At 40.0% G+C, this 27,454-nt stretch overlaps 1 protein-coding gene across 5 annotated transcripts in view; it reads right to left on the bottom strand.

Annotated features, from left to right (window-relative positions):
- gpat2 (glycerol-3-phosphate acyltransferase 2, mitochondrial) overlaps positions 1-22,007 on the bottom strand; it is a 156,974-nt gene extending 134,967 nt beyond the window's left edge. For 2 of the 5 annotated variants that reach the window (XR_003928706.1, XM_030059205.1), the window contains exon 1: positions 21,455-21,579. The gene's annotated coding sequence lies outside the window, so the exon portion shown is untranslated. Of the gene's footprint in view, positions 1-14,279; positions 14,333-21,454; positions 21,580-21,979 lie in introns of those variants that run through there. The other 3 variants (XM_030059204.1, XM_030059201.1, XM_030059202.1) reach the window with 3 other exon arrangements.
- Positions 22,008-27,454: the final 5,447 nt, after the last annotated feature.

Genomic DNA, 27,454 nt, shown 5'->3' with positions numbered 1-27,454 from the left:
GTCTATGACGCTATATTAGACATTCTCTGTTACAACTCGCTCAAGCGCGATTTCCCCCGGTATGCACGTCATCACGTTGAAATACAACACAAGCATGGCCCGGCGTCATCATAAATCAATATAGTCCAAATACATTCATCATGTCAGTTTCAGAGGTAACTTCCTCTTTCTTCAGAAAGCATCCAACTGACAGCCAGAGCGGCACCTGTCAGACCCGGCAGACCATGCACACTGTGCGGTGCTGCGGCCGGTGCTGCGGCCGTGCCGGGCGGCACCAGGTCTGCCGGATCTAACAGGTGTGCCGCGCATACAGACTGCCGTACTTTCATTATACACCGATTTTTGTTTATACTGAGCGGTTATCGGATAACCGCTCGAATTTCATATCTCGCCACCGTGCGTGCCTCTCTGCTCTGCCGCTCTGACCAACTGAAGTAGCAGCACCTCAGCAGCAGACGGACGTCATTGACGTAATAACGGTAATGTTTTCAGCGAATCAACAATCAGAGAAAATATAACACATCAGACACTGTAGTGGTTTAGAGCCTATGTAAGACTTGAGCGAATTTTCACTTGTTCTATTGGCCGATTTTTTTTAACTTTATAACAAGCAAAAAAACAACTTGTAGTAAGTTAAAAAAAAAAAAAAAAAAAAAAAAAAAAAACTGCCAATGGAACAAGGAAAAATTCTCTTGAAACAAGTGAAAGTGGTCTAAAAACAAGTTACTTTTTAGGCGACTGTCTTATTTTAAGTGTAATGAGGGTTTTTTTGGACTGGAAATAAGAAATATTCTTGGTAAGATTTCAAATTTTTGCAGTGCATTTAATTTTGAACAGGGCACCTTCTTATTTGTATTTATTTTTTAATAAAATATGCTTTAACATGATAATTGTCATTTTCTTAATTATATATTAGACTCCTAAAACACAAAATACGTTGCTTGTAAAAAGTGTTTGCTTGAGCCAGTTGAAGACAAGGTACATGCACATGTGCGCATGATCAGGATGGTACCACCTCTGCCTCAATTTGAGCCAGGAAAAACCCTGTAAAGAGTCTGATTTAAATTTGGTAGCATTTCAATTAAGACTTTAAAAGATTTAGAAGTTAACTGATATTGTATATTCTGAAAAATATGGAGTGACGGTCTTTTGAATTGACCATAGGTTGCAGCAAGGCAAATGTAGCCTATCTAACAAAAAGTTCAACTCTCTCGGACTTACAGTGTAATTTTAATGTTTTTTTTGTTTTTTTTAAGACTGGACTGTAATTTGAATGAATGTTTATGTTTATAAACCACACCCCTTGTTGCATACCATGTGCAAATTTTATACAATGAATTGGATACGATCCTAGAAAATGTAAGGCCATCGCTCACTGACACCGTTGCTGAGACCCTCATCCATGCTTTCATTACCACCCCCCTGGACTATTGCAATGGAGTCCTGTTTGGGGCAACCAGTAAGACTCTGGACAGGCTCCAGTACGTCCAGAACTCAGCTGCCAGGGTTCTCACCCACACCAAACCCTGGCAGCACATCACCCCCACTCTCATCCACCTTCACTGGCTCCCGGTGAAATTCGGCATCACCTATAAAATCCTCCTCCTCACCTACAAGTCCCTCCACTCCCTGGCCCCCCGGTACCTATCTGACGTCCTTCACTGTCACACTTCATCCAGGAGTCTTCGGTCCACAGGCATGGGCCTGCTCGTGGTCCCTCGCACCTGCCGACGCACCTTTGGGGACAGAGCTTTCAGCATTGCTGCCCCCACCCTCTGGAACTCTCTCCCCTCTGAGATACGTCTCGCCCCTACCCTGGACTCATTCAAATCTGCTCTCAAAAAGCATCTATTCAGTCTGGCCTTTGGTCCTTGTTAGCTGGGCTAGTTTTCTCTTTAGTTTTCTCTTTTGCTTACCTGTGATGTCTGTTCGTTCTGTCTGTTTGTTTCTGTTTGATTGCTTGTACTTTGTAAAGCGTCCTTGGGTGTTTTGAAAGGCGCTATATAAATCGAAGTTATTATTATTATTATTAAGAAAAGTTTTATTCAAATCCATGCAGCATATTCTGACATAATAAACCTTTTACTGTTATAGCACCACCTACAGTTGGAATGTGAGACGCTTTGACACACATGCTCATGGCACATTTGAGAACACAGGGTTTTTCCTGCATATAAAATTACGAGGCGGCCGCCTCAGCCTAATTTCGTGCCGCCCCCGGCTCTCAAAACTCTGACGTCGGGAAAATTGTTATTTTCTGACAAGCGCCGTGGTAGATGGATGTCATTTTAACTGCAGTTGCAGCATTGCGCCGATGTGGTGGCGCTGTATCAACAAGAGTGCACTGGAAGTCGCTGCCAAAACTGCCAAAGAGGAAGAGCAGAGCCGAGAAATTCCCTTCCTAGAGGATTTTGTTTTGTGTTTCGGTTTCTTCGCTAGTGTGTGTGTTAATCGGCGGTGTTAATTACGCGAGCACATTGCAGGGGGTACGTGAAAACATAGGCGAAATCTCGGGGGTGTCGGGGGGGACAAGACCCCTCCATCCATAAATTTTGAATAATATAGTAATATTCAATGAAAGTACAATGCAAGCGGTGCTAATTATAAATGTAAAATAGTGGGTTTTTAAGTGTTAAAAAAGTTATGACCCCCCATGCCTCAAAGTGGTTTGGTCCGCATCCTGCTTCCGGCAGAGCGGCAGCTCGGTAACTTTCAGTCAGTCCGTCAGCCTGAGAGACAGCAGCCTGAAGAGAACTAGCAAGAAAACCTCCTCAAGTGAAAGCCAGTGAGTCATTTATCACACCACTTGTTCACCAAGCACAAGGCTGTAATATGAAAAGCGATATTTTTCCCTGCTTGGTCCAAAACCTGCCTCTTTCAGCTCTCTGTTTAAGCTAACAGCTAATGATTGTTTACAAGCTGAAGCGCGTGCAGGACAGTGAGGGAGAGAGAGGACAGACCACAGGAGGAGCAAATACTGAGCTTTTTATTCTTTCAAAAAGTCTGTCAGGATATTAATGTCAGAAATAGTTCATATTTTACTGATATTTTCAGTTTGTCTCTAGATAGATATCTATTTTTTTTTGCATTTTAAACTGCATTATTTTGCGGCATAGTTTCATTTCATTTTCTTATTTGATCTCAAAGGGACAGTGTACAGCTCAAACATATACTGTATGTCACTATTTGATGCCATATCTTGCTTTGTTTTTTGTTGACACTACAATAAATTTTTTTGAAGAATAGTTTGATGTAGTTGGATTATTCAAGGTATTTCCTGTAGTTTTAGAGCTTATTTTGAGTTTCTAGTTCTTGTAAAGCTACTTTGATGGACTGTAGTGGAAATAGAACAGTGAGTAAAGCAATTAGGATTACTGCTTTTAATAGCATTTAAAACCTATGAACACTGGCCTAGCTTGTCTATTCAGAGAAGAGGTATCACTTCGGCTTATTTTTCAATCTATGTTATCACATGCATACTACTGCTCATTCATTGGTAGCTGAATTGTTAGGTCTGTTTGATAAGTAATTTACATTTTTAAAATAATAATAATTTAACATACTGTTAACATAAACATACACTAACACTAAATACCGAGTGTTTGAGCAACATATCTCCTCTGTGCTACAAAAGGTCCGTGGTAAAAAGTGAAGTGAGTAGTGAATGGAATTTGGGACCTATGTTGTAAATTTGGTGGCTGTAGCTGTTACAGTTTCAGAGATCCAGATACTTTTAGCAGAGAGACAAAAAAGAAAGGGCTCCAGCATATCTGGTGCAACGACCTTTAATAAAACAAAACAGGATAGAAGGGTAACCATTTCGTCGTTGAGCCTTGGGTAGTGAAGTCTTTGACTGGCAGCTATACAGCACAGTGTCAAATAACAAATGACGACGTCACACAACAAATACTCCCACGGCAATCAAAAAATGAATGTTCATGTCAAGAACTGGAATTATCTTGTGGCAGTCAGCAGACCCACACCTTAACATGAAAATTTGATGAGGTTGTTTGTTAATTCATGTGGGAAGCATTTTTTATTTGACTTGTTGTTTTGTTATTTGATGGCTGTCTACTGATTATTTGACATGTATTCTGTATTTGATGGTTAGCCGTTCTTTATTTGACGTGTGTATTTCTTACGTGATGGTTGTCTTTTCATTGTTTAACATTATTGAACTTTTTTTAATCGTTTATTGTGGTCATTTGTCATCTGAGGATCTTAAGTTTTTATCATTAGAGGTAATCATTTATTGTTCTACTGTGGCATAGAAAATGTTCAGAGTGTGGGCATGTACAGTTACATAACAGTTTCTCCTTTATTTAATAGGGTTTTATTTCTGTTGTGACACTTGTTTCAGATGTCCCAATACAGTCCATTCCCCTTCAGTATATAGCCATGATTGGTGGCTTTACATGCCTTTCCCTGATTACAAAAAATTAAATTGCACATTGACTTAGAAACATTCCATGGTTGTGATGATTATTTGGAGTGATTCTCGACTGCTCACTCCAAGACATTTAGCACATCCACTACATTCCTGGGGAACATCTGATTCTCACTAGCAGTCACAGTGGTAGTGTTATTTCAATGACTTGACTTACACTTATTACTACTTGTACTTCTTTACTATGTCTTACACTTATTACTACTTGTACTTCTTTACTATGTACATAATCCCCTGTAAATATGCCATTCCATTCATTTCCTATTTATTATATTACACTTAACGTTTATACGTTTATACTATATATATATATATATATATATATATACTTATTTTATTTTAGTTTAGTTTACGTGCACAGTCTGGAGTAGTTGCCTGATCACACTATGGATGTTCCTTAAGGCTAGAAAGACATGCTTCAGACTATGCGTGTGTGCATGTGTGTATGTGTGCATGCGTGTGTATTATGAAGATTTATATGGGAAGGATGACAACGTGACACTAACCTATTGCCTTCACCTTTCACACAACCCTGTTTAGAACTACAGAGCAGAATTTCCCTCCTGGAAATTCTCTCTTATCTGGCTATACACAGAATGTCTACAAGGTAAAAATACTCCTTTACAGAATGTGACCTTTCTCAAGACATACACAGAATGTCTTTGCAACATTTACAAAATAACTTGCATCATGTGTCCACCTTAAGAAATTCTCCTAAAAACAGTGACAACAGCAGTACAACCCAACAGGGAGATAAATTATCTAGAATTTATACTAGCACATATTCTGCACACACAAACTGAGTGAATATCCTCAGATTTATGGAGACAGGAGAGGAATAAAATTATAGTACCCATGCATTACTGCCAATACACATGCCATGAGAGCCCTGCAGGACACAACTCATATGAAATGTACCTCCACTTCCTTCATCAATTCACCTTGCTGAATTAATGTGTAAACCTAATGTGTAACTATGTGAGTATGCTCTAATTATGAGGAAAAATAGAAGGAGATGATATGCTATTCCATTGATCATGGCTGTAATCAGGCATCAGGCATATGTCTGAGTCTTAATTGAATGTTACATTGACATGCATCGTAATTAACGATGGTTTGCATGAATTCCCGCAAGATTAGAGGGCCTGACAGCAGCAATTTTTCAGAAACGAGTAGGATGATTCCCCTCCCTACCTTGCCTTGTCATCTACAAGTGACAAAATAATAACAACATTAATAACAATAATGATAATAATAATAATAATAATAATAATAATAATAAACAAAATCCTGCATTGCGTGGGAGGATGCAATGTGCTTTCAAAATAAAGACAGTTTCTTTTTATTTGTTTGTTTGTTTATTTTGTAGTGTTTCCCAGGCCCTGCACTATTTTTATACTTAAGACTACTGGCAATTTGTATCATTGTGCACAATACTAAAAAGTGATCAGTAAAATCTTCTAAAACTGATTGTAAAATAATAACCACTGTAAAGGTGCTACAACTGAGCTAACATGGTATTTTTTTTTTTATTTATTTATTTATTTTTTTTACCATGAATAAAGACTCTAGATTCTATACAAGCTGAGGGCAATAGATTGCCTGTTTCACATTATCAAGGCTATGCCCTTACCGCAGTGGCTCAGATCAGAACTCAGCCTGGACCCTTTACTACATGTCATACCCTCTCTCTCCCCTGCTTTTCCTGTCTCTCTCTACTGCCAGTATCCAATACAGCAGAAATGCCAAAAAAAATTATCTTAAATTATTACAAATTTGTTCAGTGGTGGCCATGATTATTAGAACACTTGGCATATTTAAGAGGTTTCAGTTGTTTTTGTTGAATTGGCCTTTAAAATACCCATAAAAAGAATGAAATATCTTCAAAGTCATCATTATGCTCTAAAACCATAGAATAGAGCCATCTTAAGGAGAGTTAGGTCAAATTCCTCAGAAAAAACAAGCTAGGCCTATTTCACTGTCAATGTCACACAATCATGTTCCTTCACAGAAGAAGCCAAATTACTTGTGTAATCATTGTCAGGTGTGACTGGTTAAATTGATGGTGATGCAAGAGTCTTAGGACACACCCTGTGTTCCAAATCGCATACTTCTACTTTTTACTTTTAGTATGTACTGCAGCTGCCCTTACAAAGTATGTAGTGTAGTGTGCAGTATGCATGTGTATGCATACTATTGGGACACACTACATACGTCATCCCTTACTGAAAGAGAAAAATAGAGTGAAACGCCTGAAATTTGCAAAACAACACAAGAAATGGACAATGGAAGATTGGTATAAAGTGTTGTGGACTGATGAGTCCAAGTTTTAACAGTTTGGCAACAAGCGAAGAGTGTATGTGCAATGGAGGAAGCGGGAGAGATATAAAAATGAGATATAAAAATGTCTCTTGTCAACAGGTAAACACGGAGGGGGTAGTATTATGGTGTGGGATGCCATGTCAGCCTCAGGACCAGGTGACTTAGTGAAAATTGATAGCATCATGGATAAAGTATAATACAACATTTTGGTGAGCACGGAGTACCATCTGGGAGTCGTCTTATTGGGCCTGGATTTATTTTCCAAGAGGACAATGACCCTAAACATTCTTCTAACAACTGCCGGAACTACCTGTGACAGAGGGAATCTGCTGGAACATTGAAAATGATGGACTGGCCCCCTCAAAGTCCGGACCTCAACTCCATTGAGCAAATTTGGAAAATAAACTGGACAGATCTATTGTACATTCAAAATTCTTGTATGAAAGGTGCTATACAAATAAAGTTTTATTATTATTATTATTATTATTATTAAACAAAAGTCTTTGGCTTGAGTTGCAGAAGGCATGGGATAACATTAGTGTTTAGGTTCTCAGGAAATAGCTATATGGACACAATGCCAGAGAGATGTGCTGCTGTAATTGCTGCAAAAGGTGGATGTACCAAATATGGAAGTTAAAAGTGGATAAAAACAGTAGGACTCACTTCATCTGATATTTGTTGTGCTCAGAGCAACCATCTGTGTGTTTCATGATCATTATAAAATGGAATCATGTTTTGGAAGCAACAAAAAGGTCAATATTTTCAGATCTGTCAGGTGTTCTAATAATCATGGCCACCACTGTAATTCATTCAAAACATCAGACTATGGAATCTGAATAAGTGTGTCTATTGGTAACACCAGTCTGATATCTGATGAGTGAATTGTATCAGTATCAGCACCCAAAATCAATACTGGATCGCTCCCAATTAAAACCCTATCACATGTCTCTGGCCACTAGATTACAACTTGCTTTTTGATCAGGCTTTTGGAGATGAGAGCGCTGAAAAGATTTTTTTTAGATCATTAAGCTATAAAAAGGCCTTGGAGGCAGTTGAGTCAAGGCTGTCTGTATTGTTGGGTTTCAGTGGGAGAACAGCTGGGTGTCATCAGTGTAGCAGTAAGACGAAACATTGTGCTTATGAATCATGGAGCTGAGTCAGACGACTGGACCATAAAGTGAGACTTCAAGCACCCCATGACTTGTGTGATGAAGAGGATGAAGAGTTGCCTATGGTTAGCAGGCTACTTTAATAGAGGGGTAGGAGTTGAACCTGTCCAGTCCAGAGCTAGTGTTACCCACCCAGTGCTTAAAGTGTTAAGCACTTGATTAAAATTGCATGACCTCCACTATCAAAAGACATGTTGAGGTCTAAAGGGATTCAAATTGAGTAATCTGTATACTCTGTTTAAAAATGCATGAATACAAAGAAGTAAAGTAATAATCAGAAAAACAGCAATCAACAAAGATCAAGCGTGCAAAAAGCAATATCAGGAGGACTCAAAAGCTATAGTAAAAAGATACGTTTTTATCCTGGATTTAAAAGAGTCGATGGAGGGGGCAAATCTGACAAAGGGGGGGATGCTGTTCCAGAGTCTGGGGGCAGCGACCGCGAAGGCACGGTCACCCCTGAGTTTAAAATTAGTCCATGGAACAGTTAAAAGCCCTAGGTCAGCCAACCTGAGGGGTCTGGAGGGGGAGTAGGGGATTAAAAGTTCTGTCATGTAGGAGGGCGCCGCTCCATTCAGGGCTCTGTATACAAATAAAAGAAGTTTAAAATCCATGCGGTATTTCACTGGCAGCCAGTGGAGAGAGGCTAGGACAGGAGTGATGTGGTCCACTTTGGAGTACCTGTCAGGAGTCTGGCTGCAGCGTTTTGTACCAGTTGTAGACAGGAGAGAGATGATTGATTGATTCCAGTGTATAGAGAGTTGCAGTAGTCCAGGCGGGTGGAAATGAAGGCATGGATGACTTTTTCAAGGTCTGTAAAGGTGAGGAATGGTTTGATTTTTGAGATGGTGCGAAGCTGAAAAAAACTGGCTTTGACTACCGAGTTGACCTGTTTATCAAATTTGAGTGCTGAATCGAAAGTGACACCGAGGTTTTTGACATGAGGTTTGATGAGGGTGGACAGGTTGCCAAGACTGTTGGATATTGGGTTGATGTTGTCAGGGGGGCCAAATACAATGATTTCGGATTTAGCTTCAATTTAGCTTCAGTTTAACAAATACCAGTTTGTTAAAAACTTTGTCTTCCAAATCCTTTGATGAAAACTGCAGAGTGCAAACTCACTCAACCATGCCTCTATGGACCTGGGCAGTGAGGTTCCAGAAGTGAAATCCCAATCATAATCTGTAACTAGGATTACAATTATTAGCCATAATGTCATAACCACTGAAGGCAGACTGACCACAAGCTACGAGATTGTAAAACGATTTCTGCTCCTGTCGAAGCTATAAGTCTGTATAAAGTCAAGCTTGTTCTTAGAAAAACAAGTTTTATTCACGGTGTGACAAAAAAGTACTATACTACCCACAATCCTAACCACCACTCTGATTGGTGGAGCTCACTGTTACCTTGGATATGTCTCCGTTGGCTAGTGAGTTACGTCAGTAACACTAACATTAGTCAACACTGGTAACATTGGTTAAGATAACGTTAGCATCTTAGTCCAGTGGCAGCGTGCTTTACACCGCTCCACACTTGGCATTGTGCTTGGTGATGCAAGGCTTGCATGTGCTCTGTCACTTGGTGCGGTTCCTAAATGCTTCCACTTTGCAATAATACCACTTAAAGTTTATTGTGGAATATCTATGAGGGAGGATATATCACAAACTGACTTGTAGCAACTGTGGCATCCTATTACATTACTATTACAGTACCATGCTCGAATTCATTGAGCTCTTTAGAATGACCCATTACACAAATGTTTGTAAAGGAAGACTGCATGGCTAGGTGCTTGATTTTATACACCTGTGGCAATGCAACTGAATGAAACACCTGAATTCAACGATTAAGAGGTGTGTCCCAATATTTTTGTCCATATAGTGTATGTGCACACACAGAAAGATATTAAAAGATCAATTTTGCAATTTCACACCACTTCTACCGCATAAAAAAGAACTGTCGGTATGACACAAAGGAACTTCACAGTGGAAGTAATTTGCCCCTTTTACATCCTAGGGTTTAATTAAAAACTGTTAAATGTCAGTAAAATTAAAACTGGCTTAAAAAAGCACATACCTGAAAAGGAATAGCTGTCTAACGGGAGAATTGGTGTCACAATGACAGCCAGCCAGGAATGTGATACAGAGCTCAAAACAAACAGAACTGGGAATAAAAGCCTAAATTTGTACCTGTACTTTGTGAGTTTACGTTTTAATTGCTGCATGCAAGAGAGATCTGTGTTTGTAGATGGCTTAAATGGCTAAAACACTTCTCATTTTGAGCCAGGGTCTGTCAGTCTGACTGCATGAGCATTTCTCCAAAGGCCTACGCTAAGTCTTTAGTCTCAGATTTTCCATCTTTGTGTCTGCCCTCACCTTGCCAAAACATACCAAAGATGCCTACCACTGCACAGCTGACAGACTTCCATGTTTGTGAAGCGATTAGGAATGCTATCACATGCATTTGCATGATCTTGGGGTTCTGCACTGTATCTTCAGGGGTTATACCACCAGTCTGTTTGACTTTTCTCTACTGCCATGTCAGAAATCAGCAACACCCCCGAACAAAGAACTCTGGGCCAGAGCTAAATATTATCAGAGCTGAGACAGCAAAACAGAGTGTGGGTTGAGAACACTATGAATTACCTGCATTTTCAGAATGTCCTAATCCTTTTGAAAACATCAAGACATTCTACTAGGAACCCCAGACCTGTGTGCAGGTAGTTTTTGCAAGCGAGTCTTTTTCCTTTATTGGTGCTCAGTTTCAATTAAATCTTGAATGTTGGATGCCCCCTTAAGACCATGAAAGCCGTTTAAAGCCGGACATATACTTGGTTTTAGCTATGCGCGTGCATATGCAGGATGGCTGCCTGGTGGATCCTACATCCGTTTCAAATGTTGGTTGTGCTCTAGGCTCAAAACTTTAAGAGTTTTCCTGGAAGTGGAATTTCTGTCAGCCAAGCTGAAACTGTAATAATGAGGATGGAGAATAAAGTTGTAGACATTGTCATTTAAAATATATCAAACCTAAACACAAGCAAAGCAGAGCAATATTGTGCACTGGGGGTATTTATGAGAGGTAAAGATGTTTTTGCAGCACACTGACGAGATTAGGCCCTGCTGGAAAGGACCCACAGTCTGTTTGTTAGAAATAGCCTCGCTCTGTTTGAAGCAAATTTGTTTCCATGGCCATCCTGTTGTTAGTCTAGCCCTAGAATAACCACAGAAACTAATGTGGGACAGAGCTAGAATTTGCCAGAGTTTACTAAATCATTTGTCCAAATATTATTAATTGCTTTTCTGGAAATACAGGGCTCTTGCATTTTTAAATGTTAAACATCATGAAGTGTGAATACCGACTTACATTTCTGTAGGTGGCTAAAGTTGCTAAATTGGACTAATTGTGCTATAGTGCTGTAAACTATTGAACACAGCTACCGTGTCCAACAACACAACAGTACAACACTGAATGATACAGGAAGTACAAGTAGGGTTGGTAAAATTGTATGTCAGCATGATGTTGGAGATGTGGCAGAAAAGTACATGGACATGATTGGAGCAGGCAATCCACTGTAAAATCTCTTGAATGAGCTCTGTCAGACTAGGCCTCAGTGTATCCACTCTATGATTAAAATCAGTCTATGAGGTTCTTGCTGGCCCATTCAACCTCTTCAACAGCTAGGCGAAGTCACTGTCATAAGAACTCTGATGGATGGATTTAAAAAATTCAGTTGTAACTGGTCTTTTCACTGAACTGATTCCTTTATGATTGCTTCTTAAGGATGCAATTCTTTAACAAGTCCTTTACTTGTTCATCTTCACAGCACAGCAAAAACGTTACTTGTATCTGAGTTTATTAAAATTGTACTACAAATGCAAATTACATTAAATAAATAAGACATGGTGTGTTCAGCGAATTATAATGCCTTTTTCTCCAAAATTGTATAAATACAGGCCTAACAGAAGTGTAGACTGCACAATGGTACATCACATCACCCTTTCACAGCTCTTTTTTTTTTTTTTAGCTACAACCAGCAATTCTATAGTTCACTCTGTTGGGTGGTTGGTCCACAAAGAATTGTGGCAGTTTTTGCCTTGGGAGCTGAAATTTAGCATGGAGGTCAAGTGTGTGTGAGTGAGTGAGTGAGTGAGTGTGTGTGTGTGTGTGTGTATTAGTTAAGGTGTTTGTATTCATACCTCTTAGCTAAAAGGGGCGTGGTAATGGAAGTGGCCAATTGCAAAAAGGTGAATTACTTCAAAATGGATTCGCAGACTTGTGGAAAGGTTGGTTGTGAGCCAAAGGACAGCTGTTTAACTGTTCATGCCAAAAGGCACAAAGGGCTGTGGCATAAGGCTGCATGATACAGTGAAAAAAAAATCATAGTGCAATTATTTTGGCAGATAATTGTGATTTTAATAATATTTGCAATCGCAGCAGAAGTGATCATTTTTGCATAATTTTCATTTTAACTTAAAAAGAAACGAATGAGTATGAGTATAAAATGAGTATGATGTGATTTTCCTGGGGTCTGCACCAAACCATCATGTATTTTTTTTATATCCAGTATGATTTTTAGGCCAAGGTATCTCTAGCTCCGCAATACTTCATTTATTATGGTATACTGTCTCATGTAACCTTTATCAAAAAATTACAGCTGCTGTAATTTGGATATTGCACTTATCTATGTAACATGGCCAAACTTTGTAGAAAGACACACACACACTGATAGACAGACATACACAGACAAATACATACACATACATACATATAAACAGAAACACCATTTTTCCACATTCCCTTTCCTAACTCATGAAACTCACTCACTGAAACTCTTTACCTGTAAGACTGAAATTTGCCATGGAGGTCAAGTGTTTGTGAGGTTGTGTGTGTGTGAATGGTTTCAGCTATTACGAATTCACATTTTCCCTGCCACCACCACCCCATTAGCCTAGTCCAATGTAATTTTCCATGGCAGAGTATTCTAGTTTTAAAGCAAAGTTAGCTCCTCCATTTCTAATAGGTATATTAGAAATCGAGGGAGAGGCGAGCACCCCAGACAGATAGATCTACAGGGAATAAGCACAATACTGAATGATCCAGGAGGAGGTACAAGTAGGGTTGGTGGAATTGTATGCCATAAGATGTTGGAGATGTGGCAGAAAGGTACATGGACAAGATTGGAGCAGGCAATCCACTGTAAGATCTCTTAAATGAGCTCTGTCAGACTAGGCCTCAGTGTATCCACTATGATTAAATCACTCTATGAGGTTCTTCCTGGCCAATTCAACCTCTTCAATAGCAAGCCGAAGTCACTGTCGTATAAGAACTCGGAGGGATGGATTTAAAAAATTCAGCTGAAATTGTTCTTTTCACTGATCTGATTCCTTTAGGATTGCTTCTTACAGATGCACGTCCTTAACTAGTTCCTTACTTGTTCATCTTCACAGCACAGCAAAAATGTTACTTGTATCTGAATTTATTAACATTGTACTATCAATGCAAACTGCATTTAAAATTAGAAATGCATCCATAGCATACTGTTTAAGTATTCAGTGAATTATAATTCCTTTTACTCCAAAAGTGTAGTTTATACACACTGGTCTAACAGAAGCATAGACTGTGTGTATGAGCGAGGGTATCAGAGTGTTCAATTCATTCCTCTCTGCAGAACAGGAGCATGTTGCTTTTTAACTGAACATGACACAAAATAAACTCTGTCCAATAGTTTGCAGGTTTACTCTCACTTTCTGCATTGAGGTTCCACATTAAGTTGAGGTATGTAGGTATGGCATGTATACCATATAGACAATAGGCATGTACACCATAAGGACAAAAGCAATGGGACACACCTCTTAGTCACAGAATTCAGGTTTCATTCAGTCCCATTGTGCCAGGTGTGTAAAATCAAGCGTGTAGCCTTTAAAAACATTTGTGAAAGAATGGGTTGTTCAAAAGATCTCAATGAATTCAAGCGTGGTGCTGTAATAGTAATATAATAGGATGCTACCATTGCAACAAGTCAGTTCGTGAAATTTCTTCCCTCCTAGATATTCCATGATCAACTTTAAGTGGTGTTATTGCAAAGTGGAAGCATTTAGGAACCACAGCAACTCAGCCACCAAGTGGCAGACCACCTACAGTTACAGAGCAGGGTTGCTGAGCACTGAGGCGCATAATGCTTAAAAGCGGCCAACACTCTGCTGACTCAATACATAAGCACAAAAACTGTGTGCAGGGGAGCTTCACGGCATGGGTTTGCATGGCCAAGCAGCTGCTTGTAAGCCTTACATCACCAAGCACAATGCCAAGTGTCGGGTGGAGTGGTGTAAACATCAGTGTCTGACCTCACAAATGCTCTTCTGGATGAATGGGCAAAAAATCCTGCAGACACACTCCAAAATCTTGTAGAAAGCCTTCCCAGAAGAGTGGAAGCTGTTCTAGCTGCAAAGGGGCAACAAACTATATTAATGTCCATGGATTTAGAATGGGACATCATAAATGCTCCTGTACGTAGGGATGTATATCGTTAGGATTTTCACGGTATCGATACCAATACCAATACCACTTATCGGTGCCTGTACTTATCAATACCCTTATCGATACTCTTATATTTAATTTAGTATAAAAAAAATAAAGACATGAAAAGAATTTTTAAAAACTGTTTTTTTTTAATGATATTAAATATCAAAAACAAACTTCAAAAGCAACACAAAGAATAACAGCTTATTTAACTTAATTTCCCCCTCACCATCAAAATCTAAAATAGGGTCTCTGCAGTCTACTCTGCTGCCACAGATCATTACAAAACAAAAAAAAACATCTATTCAAATGAGGTAGATGAGATGGGAGAACACTGCCTTGCCTTCTGCCCACCAACTAAGCATTTTTCTTTAAGAAATCAACATATCTACTTTCTATCGCTCACGTTGTCTCTATTTCAAGACGCAAAACATCGCCCATCGGGGCATCCAAGCCACTCTAGTACCATATAAGTCTGAATAAAAGACAACATTTTTATCTGTAAATTACATCTGAAAAAGTTAGGATATCCTGTATTTGAGGTTTAGACAAGTCACATCATTATGCTTCCAAAACAGCAGGTGGCGACATGGTGCTAGTCAAGGTCAACAGCGAAGATGATGATGTTCTATGGAAGGAGAGTGAACCAAGTTGGCAAGCTCGGACAATTTTCCAAGTTGCCTGTAGCTAAAAAGTGTTAGGCTAAAGAAGTCAGCTTATTTCTATTTTTTTTTTCATTGTTTTATCACAATCTAGGGTAGGGATTTTTCTCAATTTTATTTTAAGTTCCCTACAATTTACATATTTGCTAATTAAAGTACTAATCAAATGCACTGCAATCTTTTTTCCCCTCTGTCTGCATTGTTCTCATAGTTAAACATCATGTGGGGTGTCCACATTTTGGAGGTTGATACAGTTTTAGTCTCACAGATGAAGATTTTTAAGCTCCAGTGCTTCAGTGACCTTCACCGGCTCTCCCTGGTTCCTCTTTTGATTGATTGTTTTTGATTGATCTATAAGCGTAAAATTCTTTGTTTATGCTTTATTTATTGATTTTGTCAAATAAAATCAGTCTTAAATCTTAAAATTATTAAAATTTTGTGCTTCTTTCGAAAGTTGGTGTTGAAAAAGGGGGGTCGTCTCATATTTGGGCCAATGCGGTGGGTAGTGCTAGCTTTGAAGCGAAACCCATCGCCATATATATCATGTTAATATAGGACCAGATAAAAGAAGCAGAAAACTTGACTTGGAGCTGCAGTTCAGTCCATAGCGATACTGAAATATTAATGGACATTGCTCACTTGCCTTTAGCAGCCCTGAGGCATAGCTACTAAGTAACGTCGGTTACCAGTGATTGGTAAGAGAAATCAACTCCCCACCCCCCAAGAAAACAGCTAACATGAGGACAATTTCAGACTGAATAGCCTAATGGAGTGGAAACACAGTGGCTATTCAGTCTAAATGTTAAGCTACTTGCACTGGAAAAATGAGAAGTTAATGTTGGCCTCAAGTACATAACTACATTGGACAGCGGAGTAGGGTGCAAGTTGTGGAGGTAGAAAAATGGAAGAAAAGGCTCATCAAAAGCAAAATAAAAATGGGAGGATAGTGGTCTATGGTTAATATATGGAAATGGACAGTGAAAAAAATGCCACTGGTCCACTGAGACATTTTATGAGCGAAGTTCTGAATAACATGACAAAAGGTCCAGAGTATAGCCATTTTTTAGCACTGTTCAACACTTTTTTTTCTAACCATATCACTGAATTTTTTTCTCTAACCAAGAAAACCCACCCAAGTCTCTGTAAATGCTTTGTGTTTAGGATTTTAAGGAACATAGGCTCTTTCTGATTTAATCAAAAGTCCATTTTAGAATTACAGAACAGTTACAGCTCCCATTCCTCTATAACCCATTGATTACATTCTCTGCCTCTGCCGAAAACTCATTGACCACAGACATTCACCTGACATGTATCAGCCAACATTTGCAAATCAGATGAAACACGGCTGCAGACCAGTGTATCATCCTGCACAACCCAAAGCAGAAAATCTTTTAATTAAATGTCTTTCACTTTGGGGTGGTTCACACTATACGACTGCCCACGTTGCTTCAGAATTAAAAGCTCTATTACAGATATTTGTCCAACTACGGGTCAGTGTCAGCTGGTTTGGTTGAGTGCAAAATAAGTTTTCCCAGAGGGCCATAAGGCTGTATCTTGGCTGCGAGAGACTTCTTTTTTTTAAAAAAAAAAAAAAAAAAAAACCTTCAGCACTGACTCACTGCAAAACAAACTTTGGCATAAATGAGCTGTGAATGTGGCTGATTAATTAATGAGTTACATCATTGCCTTTTCGGGATATTTTCTGCATTTATGCACTATGGCACACTATAGGGACAAAAAGATGAACTGTACAGGTGACGTGTGTGTGTGTGTGTGTGTGTGTGTGAGGCAGTCTGCAGCAAAATACTGATGCGACCAAAGTATCTGCTGAACCAACTACTTCTCAATTTTGATGGGACCAGTGCCACCAGTGAGGTGGGGGTTGGGGTTGGTAGGGTGGGTGGATACTGGAAAGCTCTGCATAAGCACTCACCTACTGTAGTCAATATCAAGTTGTCCACGAAATACCAAGTGTTTGGTCACATATTATTTGAAATGAAGTTGCAAGCACAGGCTTTTTTTTTTCTTTTTCTTTTTTTTTTTTTTTACAAAATAAACAATGGTATGGAAGGCAGGGACTTCAGGGCTCTCACAAAATTGATTACACACATCGTGATGGAGAGAAAGAGCTGAGATAATACAGCTGGGACAAACTTCCATAATTACAGGATTTTTCAGTTTTCTAGTGAGACAAAGACAAAAATGCTGACTATGCCTGACATAAGCCACTTCCTGCTCTGGTCAGTATTTCTGCCCAGTCCACCAATAAAAAGGTAGAGGAACAAAATATTCTTCTATCTTACACGACGTCTGGGTCCCTTTATGAGACACTCCATAAAAAAGGAATTGGAATTGTATAGAATTTGGGTATAGGCTGTGTATGTGTGTGAGTGTGTGCGTGCATGCGTGCACAATGTATTATTAGCACAAGCACTGACAGACTGTGTAACTTATAATTCATGATTTGATGCAAAGAAAGGCCTCACAAGAATCGGTGCAGGGATCTTTACAAGTGATTGCATCTAAACCAGGGGTGTCAAACTGGTGCTATGGAGGGCCGAGAGGCTGCAGGTTTTCATTCCAACCGAAAACTCCACCAGGTGATTTCACTGATTAGTCCCTTCTCTCTGCTTGGAGGTGGGGTGATCAGTGAAATCACCTGGTGGAGTTTTCGGTTGGAATGAAAACCTACAGCCTCTCAGCCCTCCATGGCACCAGTTTGACCCCCCTGATCTAAACTATGCTTATGTCTCCTTCATGTACTTATCTATCATGAGGGTATCAGGTAATCTATCATGTGTAGGCCTGGATCAAAGGCCCACTTTGATAAAATCTGAGGAAATGGTACAGTAGGGCCCACCATGTCCTGCAGCCTTGACATTAAAATATTCCTTTGCAAGCAAGATCTTACACTACCTACATAAAAACATCTGAATTGACTTGGAACAACTTTTACTATGAACTCAGCTAAGCTAAGGCTGCAAAAGCCAGTACAGTGACTTGCCTTACCTAAAAATAAAAAATCTACAAGCTGCTGAGGGGCTGCTTAATGGGAGCCCCTAAGCCCCTCGTGTCCTCTGTCTACCATGTCAGTAAAAAGTTTCCAGAACTTCAGTGCAGCCGTACTTAAATGCATTTATTTAAGTGTGACAATACAAAAGTGATGAATAGTTCATGCATACTTATATCAAACCAATGACTAACAGACAAATAAATTAATTGCATTGTGGCACTCTAAATGTCAAAAAACTGTGCTCTTTCCCCGGTAAACACCACACCTGCTGTGATTACGACTTCCCCTATTAACACATTCCCTTTACTCCTGATACCACCTACTGTGCAAAAAAAAGGAAATATAATGAACAGATTTCACCCCATATACATGTCATGAAAACAATACAAAAATGGCTTAAACAGCCAGCTTCTCAGACTACAATAACAAACTTGAATGAACAATTCTGACAAGAGGCCATAGATTACACTAATGATGCAGATTCATCTGCAGCTGTATGAGCAATACTTTATACAGTTATTAAAAAGGGAATGACGATGTGTTTATGGTGGAGTTCTTAGTTGTTCGGATGGTGTAGTCTATTCAGTATTGTGCACATTAAGTTTGTTCCCCGAAACATGATATCTAAGACCTGAACCTGTGATAGCATCAAAATTTAGAATTGGCTTCATATGCAGTGAATTAATAAAGATAGTTAAGGTGATTGTAAAAGCACCCAGGGAAATTCTCTGAGAATAAAAGTACATTTTACAATTCAGAGCAAATAACTGTGCAACTGGAAGAAAATAGGTCATGCGGGTACATAATCTATGATACTTAGAGGATCTACAAAATTGGTCTCCTTTCTATAATCTATGGAGCAGCCTCATATTTTGCATTTGAATGGCATTATCGACTTGACTCTGTTGCATGTTTACAAATACTGACTGGATTACAGGCTGCCACCGTAAGAATAACATACTCTTCAGCTCACTTGTATTCCCTTTTAACTAATCTATACATGTTCTTATTTATGCACTAAAGACATTTATTCAACAGAACAAAAATATGCCAGAGATCTGGTGGCAGATCACAAACATTTGGTCTCGAATAACCCTGAGTAAGCTGAATTTTTTTATTTTTTTCTGGCAAAAGATTTAATGTCACTAAACAAGCAGATAATAAAAAGGTAATCAGTCATGGCTTTATAAATGATCTGTCTCTGCCATATTTCTGTCTGCCTGGTGTTGAGCAGATAGTGAGTCTGAGTCGTAGACAAGATGAGAAGAGGAGCAGACATAAGGCCACAGAGAACTGATATGAGAAATGAGGCATATATGAAGGATGCAAATACTGATGCCTCTGTCAACCAGCTAGCAGTCAACCACTTCCCTTCAGGGCACACTAAACACCTACAATCAGACTGAGCTGTTAATGTGATGTTCATTTTTCTCGGAAAACCTGTTCAGAACAACTGCTAAAACTAGACTTAGGCAGTGTTGTAGTCAGCCTGTTTGTAGGTTAAGCTTCGATACAGTCAATACTCCAAACAATGGCTAATCTACACCACTACTCTACAGTTATATTCCACATTATGAGCATTAAGTATGGGACAAAATACTGCAATATCAATATATAGCTCTACTTCCTCTACATACATCAGCGATACACGCGTCAATTATCGATATTTCAGTTTTCAACTTAATTCCCACAGATGCACATTTTAGTTTATATGAGGCATATTTGTTCCCTGCCTTTAGATATTTTACCTGGAACTGTTCTGTCATGTTCATGTTGCATATTAAAACACTGAAAAACATGAATGATTCCTGCTTATTGGAAAATTATTTTGCTTTTTCCAGGGTATTTTTTCTTCTTCAATAACATCACGATATATAATAGCCATATTGTAGAATTGCCTGTATTGTGATACTATCATTATCACAGGTAAAACACTGTGATAGTATCATATTGCCAGTTACCCAGTGATTCCCACCCCTAATTAGCTAATATGGTAACTAAATGTGACACTAAACAACTGAGGTGGGTATTCATTGTCATTATGACAGCAAAAGCCATTCACTCCTTTAGTTTTAGCCTTCCATCACCATGTATTGCGTTAATAAAAAGACTCAATTTAATTTATGCTGGTGCGCACTGAATAACACAAGCTTTTTGATGTTGTTATGACACACTTCAGAGGCTGTGGTGCGGACCTGGATGGCCTACAGACGTCAAACTCAGTAAAAGACATCTTAATGCAAATGGTCTATCGCCTTCTTTTTATGTTTATTTGTATTGTTGTGATATTACCATTATATAGTCATTACATGCCATTCCTTCTCAGCCCAAATGGCCTTGATAGAGCCAGCAGTCCAAGTCTTCCCTTTACTCTGGCTGACTGTGTGATAATGTCTTGTTGGGCTTTACAGCACAGAGTAACTTTGTTAGTAAAAAGTTACCTATAAAATAAAGCTTTCTTCTTCTCCTTTGCATTATTACCTCCACTATTACTTCATTTTGCCAGTTGTGATAAACAAAAGGCCAGTTTGATCTAGTTCTCCCAAACAAGCTTCTCTACTGTATGTGGTGTGTTATCTGTAAAACCACCACAACACAAAGCATTTCGAGTTAACAGAGTGCTGCCTGCACAGAATTGAGCATCAGTGCTCAGCAGAGAGTAAAAAACAAAGAATTAGCCTACAGTTCAGACATTAACCAGCACTGTCAGCAAGAAATACAGAGAGGCACACTCAATCGTTTCTTCTTGCATAGTAACTGTAAATACTGCCAAGCAAGCAGACAAGTATTAAGTGAATGCGTCTTCAAAAAAGCACTACTTTAATTGTACGGGCACCAAGAGGTAGACCTGATATTTGCCGGGCCATAACGCTAGCTAACAAACAGCTACTGTTTCCAAATGAGCGATGAGCATTTATCAAAATGCCATAAAACCGCATAACCAGGTGTGTTAACAGGTGAGGAGGGGGGTATTTAAGCGAGAGGCTGACATGCCCGACTGTAACATTACACATGAGGATGCGGGCAGAGAAGAATCAGCAACTTTTCCACATGTCAAAACAAAGCTAATTCCAAAGGCTGGAAAACTGGCCCACCTTTCTAGCTAGGAGCATTTTTCATACACGAGCTGACGCAGCAGGGGAAAAAAAAAAAACGGACGTTGGAACTTAGCTAGCGGTTACAGTTAGCTTGTTTTTTTTTTTGTTTTAGTGCAAACGCTTGGTGTTAACTAAATTTTGACCGTCAAACACACACACAGCAGGTCGTAAAACGTCTAAAGGATGGCTTAAGCAACATTAATAATGATAAAGCCATGTTTACGTACCGATATATTTATATATATTAGAAGAGGCCCGGTGGTCGCCAGCTTTTCACCTGCACCGTGTGTTGGACGCTTGAGCTTCTTCTGACCAGCTGCGCAAAGTGGCCCAGCGTGTGTGGTTCAAAATAATACTTTTTGTTTGCTTTTGTTTTTTCTTTTCCATTCCCCCAACAAGTTAACGCTTGCTCACATTAGAAAAAGGTCACATTAACAAGATTATCGTTTTTTTAATTTATTTGACACGTCATTTAAACATTTCCGCGTGCTTTTGCTTTCGGTTCAAACGCACATGCATATTTTAATGCTACAAACAGCAGGTTAAATATTGTTACTAATAAATAAATCAATAAGCGTACCACATTCAGAGTCCTAATTTATGTGAGTAAATAATTTGTCTCAATATGTCTTGGCCTTGCAGACATCTAACAACGTGTCAAGGCCACTGAGAGTAAAGGCTTGTTTTTCCTTGCTGGAAACCTAATCAGTCTCCATCTGCTGCAGGTGTAAACAAGGGAGGCTGAGACTCACCTGCATGACTCTGATGTTGTAATTTAAACCCTTGGTCAAACTGCAAATGGGAATGCATTGCTTCAGTGAAGCAGGCCTAGCACACCTGATGGTTGAATCCCTGCCCACATTTACATGCGCATCAAAAAAAGCAATTACAATGTGATTGAGGCAATAATGTGAGTAAGGTAGAGCCCATACACCTTACTCTGATTACATGCTCTCAAGCTCTCAGCTGAAGTCAGAATAATCATAGTAACATATGTGTAGTCCTGTGATTCTCTGAATAAATGCACACCTCTTAGGACATGACCACATCTTGGCTGCATCTCTTGGACTGTGGTCAAGTCGTGTGTGCTCATTGTGATACATGGGGGTGGATGGGGAATATAGCCTGTACTAGGTTAGACCAAGATAGTGGGCGGGAGAAGACGATAATGTTATCTGGCGTACATACTGAGATGTGACCTTTAGAGCAACTGAACATGTATGTGCCTGCTGGAAAGCATCGAAAGCTGCCTGTTACAAAACTAGAGTTAGATTATGGAATCACATAAACAGTTTAATCAGACTCCATACACCACGTAAGTATTGTTGGTTGTGCAACTATTGTATACTGGAGATCTTCCACCCTAGTGCGTTCAGAAAACATTTAGAGACACAGGCTTGGCTAGTTGCTTATCTTTTACACAATTTTCTAGATTCCACAAACCAGTTGAGTACAGACAAAATTTTCTCATGGAAAATTTGGATTAGCTCTTGGCGCTTGGAGCACCATTGTGAGTGTTTTGAATCGTAATGGGTTTTATAAAGCCAACTTATCTGCATCATAGAAGTTACACTGGCTTGGATTAAATTGCTCACCTTGTCAGCAAAGCGTCTCTCACAGGTCTCAACCAGCTGACTGGAATGCAACGCTGTGGGAACGACCACAGGTTAGAGGTTTGTGAGACCTTGTATAGGCCTGCTGTGGAGCTGACACCCTCTTGGAGTTCCCTGCCTCCCTCTTCTGTCTGTGACCTGGTTGCTTCAAACAGGGCAGGTCATCGGGCCGAGGCAGATAAGCAGTGGCTTGTCTAAAGGAAAGGCTAAAAGGAGAACAGCGGCCTGACAGATAGGACACCAGCCGACAAATGGCTCATCCCAGAGTGAGAACTGCAGATTCTTTACAATCTGGTATTGTTGATATGCTGAAAGGGAAACCAAATGCTTCCTTGCAATGATGTATTTAGTCATAGCATTTTTTATTACAGGAGTGAAATTTTTCACAAGTTTGATCAGCCAAGTGTTGTGTCTTTCAGCTATATCCATATTGCTAACCTCCTTCCACACACACATGCGCGCACACACACAGTCTGACTCACCACACAGGCTTTAAATGTCCTTAATTGGTATCTATTGCATGTGGGCGTTCATCTGCACGCTATACATGCTGTCAATAAAGTATTTAGTGCACTTGCAGTCAGGCAGACTGTTGAGCTAATTAGGCATCTTCCCACACATGAACTGAACAGTAAGCGTGCACACACACGTACACTCACATGCACACACACACACACACACACACATACCAGGGGCAGACAGGTACTGTAAATCAGAAAACGTTTAGATGTTTAGCAGTTCTAAAACATATCAGGATATATCACGTCGATAATGTGCTCTTAACATTGGCACCGAAAAAATCGACTTTGTCACAAACATGATACCTGCATCATTACTAGACCAATACACAGCACATGTGCACAAAATTACCCTGCCGGCTGCTCACTGGTCTCACGAGCTCAGTCCTACAACACCCTGGCGTGATTATAGCTGGTGCTGCCATTATCATGTGGGGTTTGTCTCCAACCACGCCAGGCATTAGAGAATGACTGCAATTTCATGCTTTGTATTCATCCAGGCTCAGCTTATTTCAGCCTCAGTATGCATCAGTAGCCTCACTGGTCTGTCAAGCTTCTGCCGCTGAACTGGAGCTTACAGAGTTGCTGAACAAGAATATAGTGCTGTGGTGGCTCACACCACACACGCCTCCACCATCCACTTCTTAACATGCCTCTTTTCTTTGTGTACACCTGAGTGAAGGTGTGCGTGTGTGTGTGAGAGAGAGAGGGGGAGAGAGAGAGAGAGAGAGAGAGAGAGAGACTCGATTAAATAGATACATAAATTTATGTATTCACGGTACTGTAACTGAGTATGTGTACTACTACTTTTATAGTATTTTAAAAGTAATTTTACATGTACCTAAGTAGATTTTTGCAGAAGAATTATACTTTGCTATGTTTTAAATCACATCTATCATAGAGTGCAATTTTTTGTCAGCTCTCTCTAAATATCTGAAACTGGCCCATCGTGTATTGACAAAATGTGAAGCCAGTCACAGTGAACAGTTAGTCAGCAGAGATGAGAAGAGCAGTCTGGCTCTGCTTAGTTGGTGTGCATTTTTTGTAATTTCCAAATTTTCAATTAAAAGAACCTACTTTGTATTCTTACATTTTAACTAACTAACTTTGTTAGATGTGATCTAACAACTAGATAGAATGCTCTATCCATCACAGATAGACAGATAGAAAGATAGAGAGAGGAGAGAGAGAGGGAGGGTAGAGAGAGAGAGTTGTCATGAATATAAGATATGTGAGTGCATGCAAAAAAAATTGTCTCTGTTGACTATTTTCACAGTTGTGAGCTTAGTCATAATTGCATTTACTTGCTGAATTGATTTTAGAGCTTTTTCAGTCTTTTAGCATGTGCGTGGATAAGCTGGTTTGACATGGATGCTCATATCCATATGTGCACACACAGCCACGCTGCCATATTCATCAGCAGCACAGATGCAGTCTTGCCAACCAATTCTCTTGCTGTGTTAACCCTCCTCCCGTTTTATTGATTGTTCATTTCATCACTCAGTGCCCACTAAGCTTCGTAATCAATCTAGAGAATTTCACTGCTGTCAGACAATAACACCCATCCCATCAAATCGCTCTCTGCTCGCTCCCTCATCTCCACTGTTGTCACTGTTCATACAGTTGCCAAGCCTGTGTCAGTTTGCATCCACTAATGGCAGCAAAGGATCTGCCTTCAACAGTTATTGACTGCGACCCTCCCCCTTCATGTATGATCCTGAACTCAAGTGTGAAAAGTCTTTTAGAAGAAATACAGTCATACGGGTAAACACCCATGCACGCACACATGCAAGCATACACTTTTGTCTGTCTTTGAGAATGGGGACATAAGTGCTAAGTTGTGTATTTGGATCTGGTTCATCTGTTATGAAACTGCAATATCTGCCTGGGTGTTACTGTTGTCAAGGGCGGGAAATTGCTAACTGTAAATAGAGAAGTTTTGGCACTTCAATAAGTTGTTCCATTTCATTCAGCCCAGTAATTACACACTTATAATTAAATGCCTCTACTAAAAAAAAAAAAAAAAAAAAAAAAAAAAAGCTTGTAAGTGGGGAAAAAACCCTCACATAGCCAGTGCTGTGTGTGTGTGTCTGAGTGTGTACCTGAGTGTACATTTGTACTGCATGTGTATGTTTGGGATTGTCCCATCAGCATCCCAAAGCTAATTCTATCAGGATAATCGACTTACACTGATAGCTAGCAAGGATTCTTTGTCTCCTCTCTGCAGTGTGATAAAAAAAAATCACATTGACTCGTCACTGATGGCTTACACATTCAGGACAACTCAAATCACTGGCATGGCAATGTAAGTCTGCATATTCTTGGAATCACCACAGAGAAGAGTTCACTTCTCTGAAATCTGATTTAGAGAGTTTTATCTGCATGACACAGAAAGGCTTACAGGAAATGTTTATCTCAAACATCTCAAATGAATCATCTCAGACAGGCCTCAGTCTGCATATAGACAGCGAACAAGGGTTTTCTCTCTTCTCTGTAATATGATTCACACAGTTATACCAAAATATCACAGAATGATAGACATTTATTTGCAGCTACTCAAACCTGTCGTGGAATGTCTATATTAATCTGTGCAGATGGTAACTACTTTATCTTGCCTATACAGTAAGTGCTACCATATGTGACAGGTAGAGGTGCTGTATGGATGGTATGATCTTAACATTGATCTTATGATCTTAATGATCTAGTGCTTAATATCTCTAAAACCACTGAGTTGTTGATTTTAGGAGGAAAGTTGGTGCTCACGACCCCCCCTCACTATCATTGGACAAGAAGTGGAGAGAGTCTCCTCCTTCCACTTTCTCGGACCAACCATCCTCACTCATTCATTCATTTTTCAAGCTGTGTATCTTAATTAGGGTTGTGGAGCACTGGAGCCTGTCCCAGTGCTCACTGGGTGGAAGGTGAGGGAACACCCATGACAGGTTGCCATTGCAGTGCCAACCTATTCACACCTAAGAGTAATTTAATATCTCCGATGTACCTGTCTTTTGGCCATGAGAGGAGACCAGGGCTCCAAGTAGAGGGAGAACATGCAAACTCCGCACAGAGAGAATCCTGGCTGGCCAGCCAGCTGGGAGTTGAACCCAGAAACCTTCTGGCTGGGAGGCAATGGCACTAAACACTGCTCCACCATGCCACCAACCATCGATGACTCCCTATCATGGGAACCAAATTCCAGCATTATAATCAGCAAGACACACCAGAGACTTCACTTTCTTAGACAAATGAAAAAACTTAGGGCCCTATCTTGTGCCACCCGCTACCCGCTGCCACTACCCGCTACCCGCTACCCGCAAATTGCGGATTTAGGAGCTTCTGCTATCCCTAAACGGTATCTTGCGCCACCCGCTACCCGCTATCCGTTATGCCGACTCCGTCATTTGCGCCTGGAGGTGTGTCCGTGGGCGTGTTTCATGCGCTATCCCTAAAGTTGCTATCTTGCGCACACACTTTAGGGATAGCGGATAGCGGGTGGTCAGGACCACCCGCTATCCGCTATCCCTAAAGTTTGGGCTGTTACGAGAGTGCGCCCAGGCGGCTTGAGTGCACGCCCCGACGGAGCCTCACCACGCACACGGTCGGACTGATACCGGGACGCCGCCGGAATGGACTGAGTATATTACTCATATAGACTGTTTAGAGGAAAGACTGTTTTAATCGGACACTTACGCCAGCACGTTTTATTGTTTTATCATAAGCCAGCAGCTGTGCTATATTTTTATTTTTAATATTTTATTTGCCCAATCTACCTTGTCAATAAATTAGTTTACACATAGTTCCACCTCTGCCTCTTGTGTGTCTGTGGTGTGGCCCGGGGATTTTACTCAATCAGTACAACCTTGTGACAAGTCCACTTGGACACATGTGGCTCCACCTCCCGAATTAACTCGCCTATAATATAATATATAATATGTATATAGCCAACTTGCTTTAGCCTCAGTAGAAGCCCTGAGAAAATCTACCTCCCTCTCTCCATCGCGGGTTTAGGATTTAGGATTTAGGATAGCGCATCCTGCCCTTAAAGGCAATGGCACCTGGCACACTGATTGGTTTAACTGGCGTAACACCCAAAACA

Source organism: Myripristis murdjan, chromosome 9, assembly GCF_902150065.1.
Source record: "Myripristis murdjan chromosome 9, fMyrMur1.1, whole genome shotgun sequence".
Classification (NCBI taxonomy): Eukaryota; Metazoa; Chordata; class Actinopteri; order Holocentriformes; family Holocentridae; genus Myripristis; species Myripristis murdjan.
The sequence above is the reverse complement of the archived record's forward strand: the minus strand, read 5'-3'. Positions and strand labels throughout refer to the sequence as shown.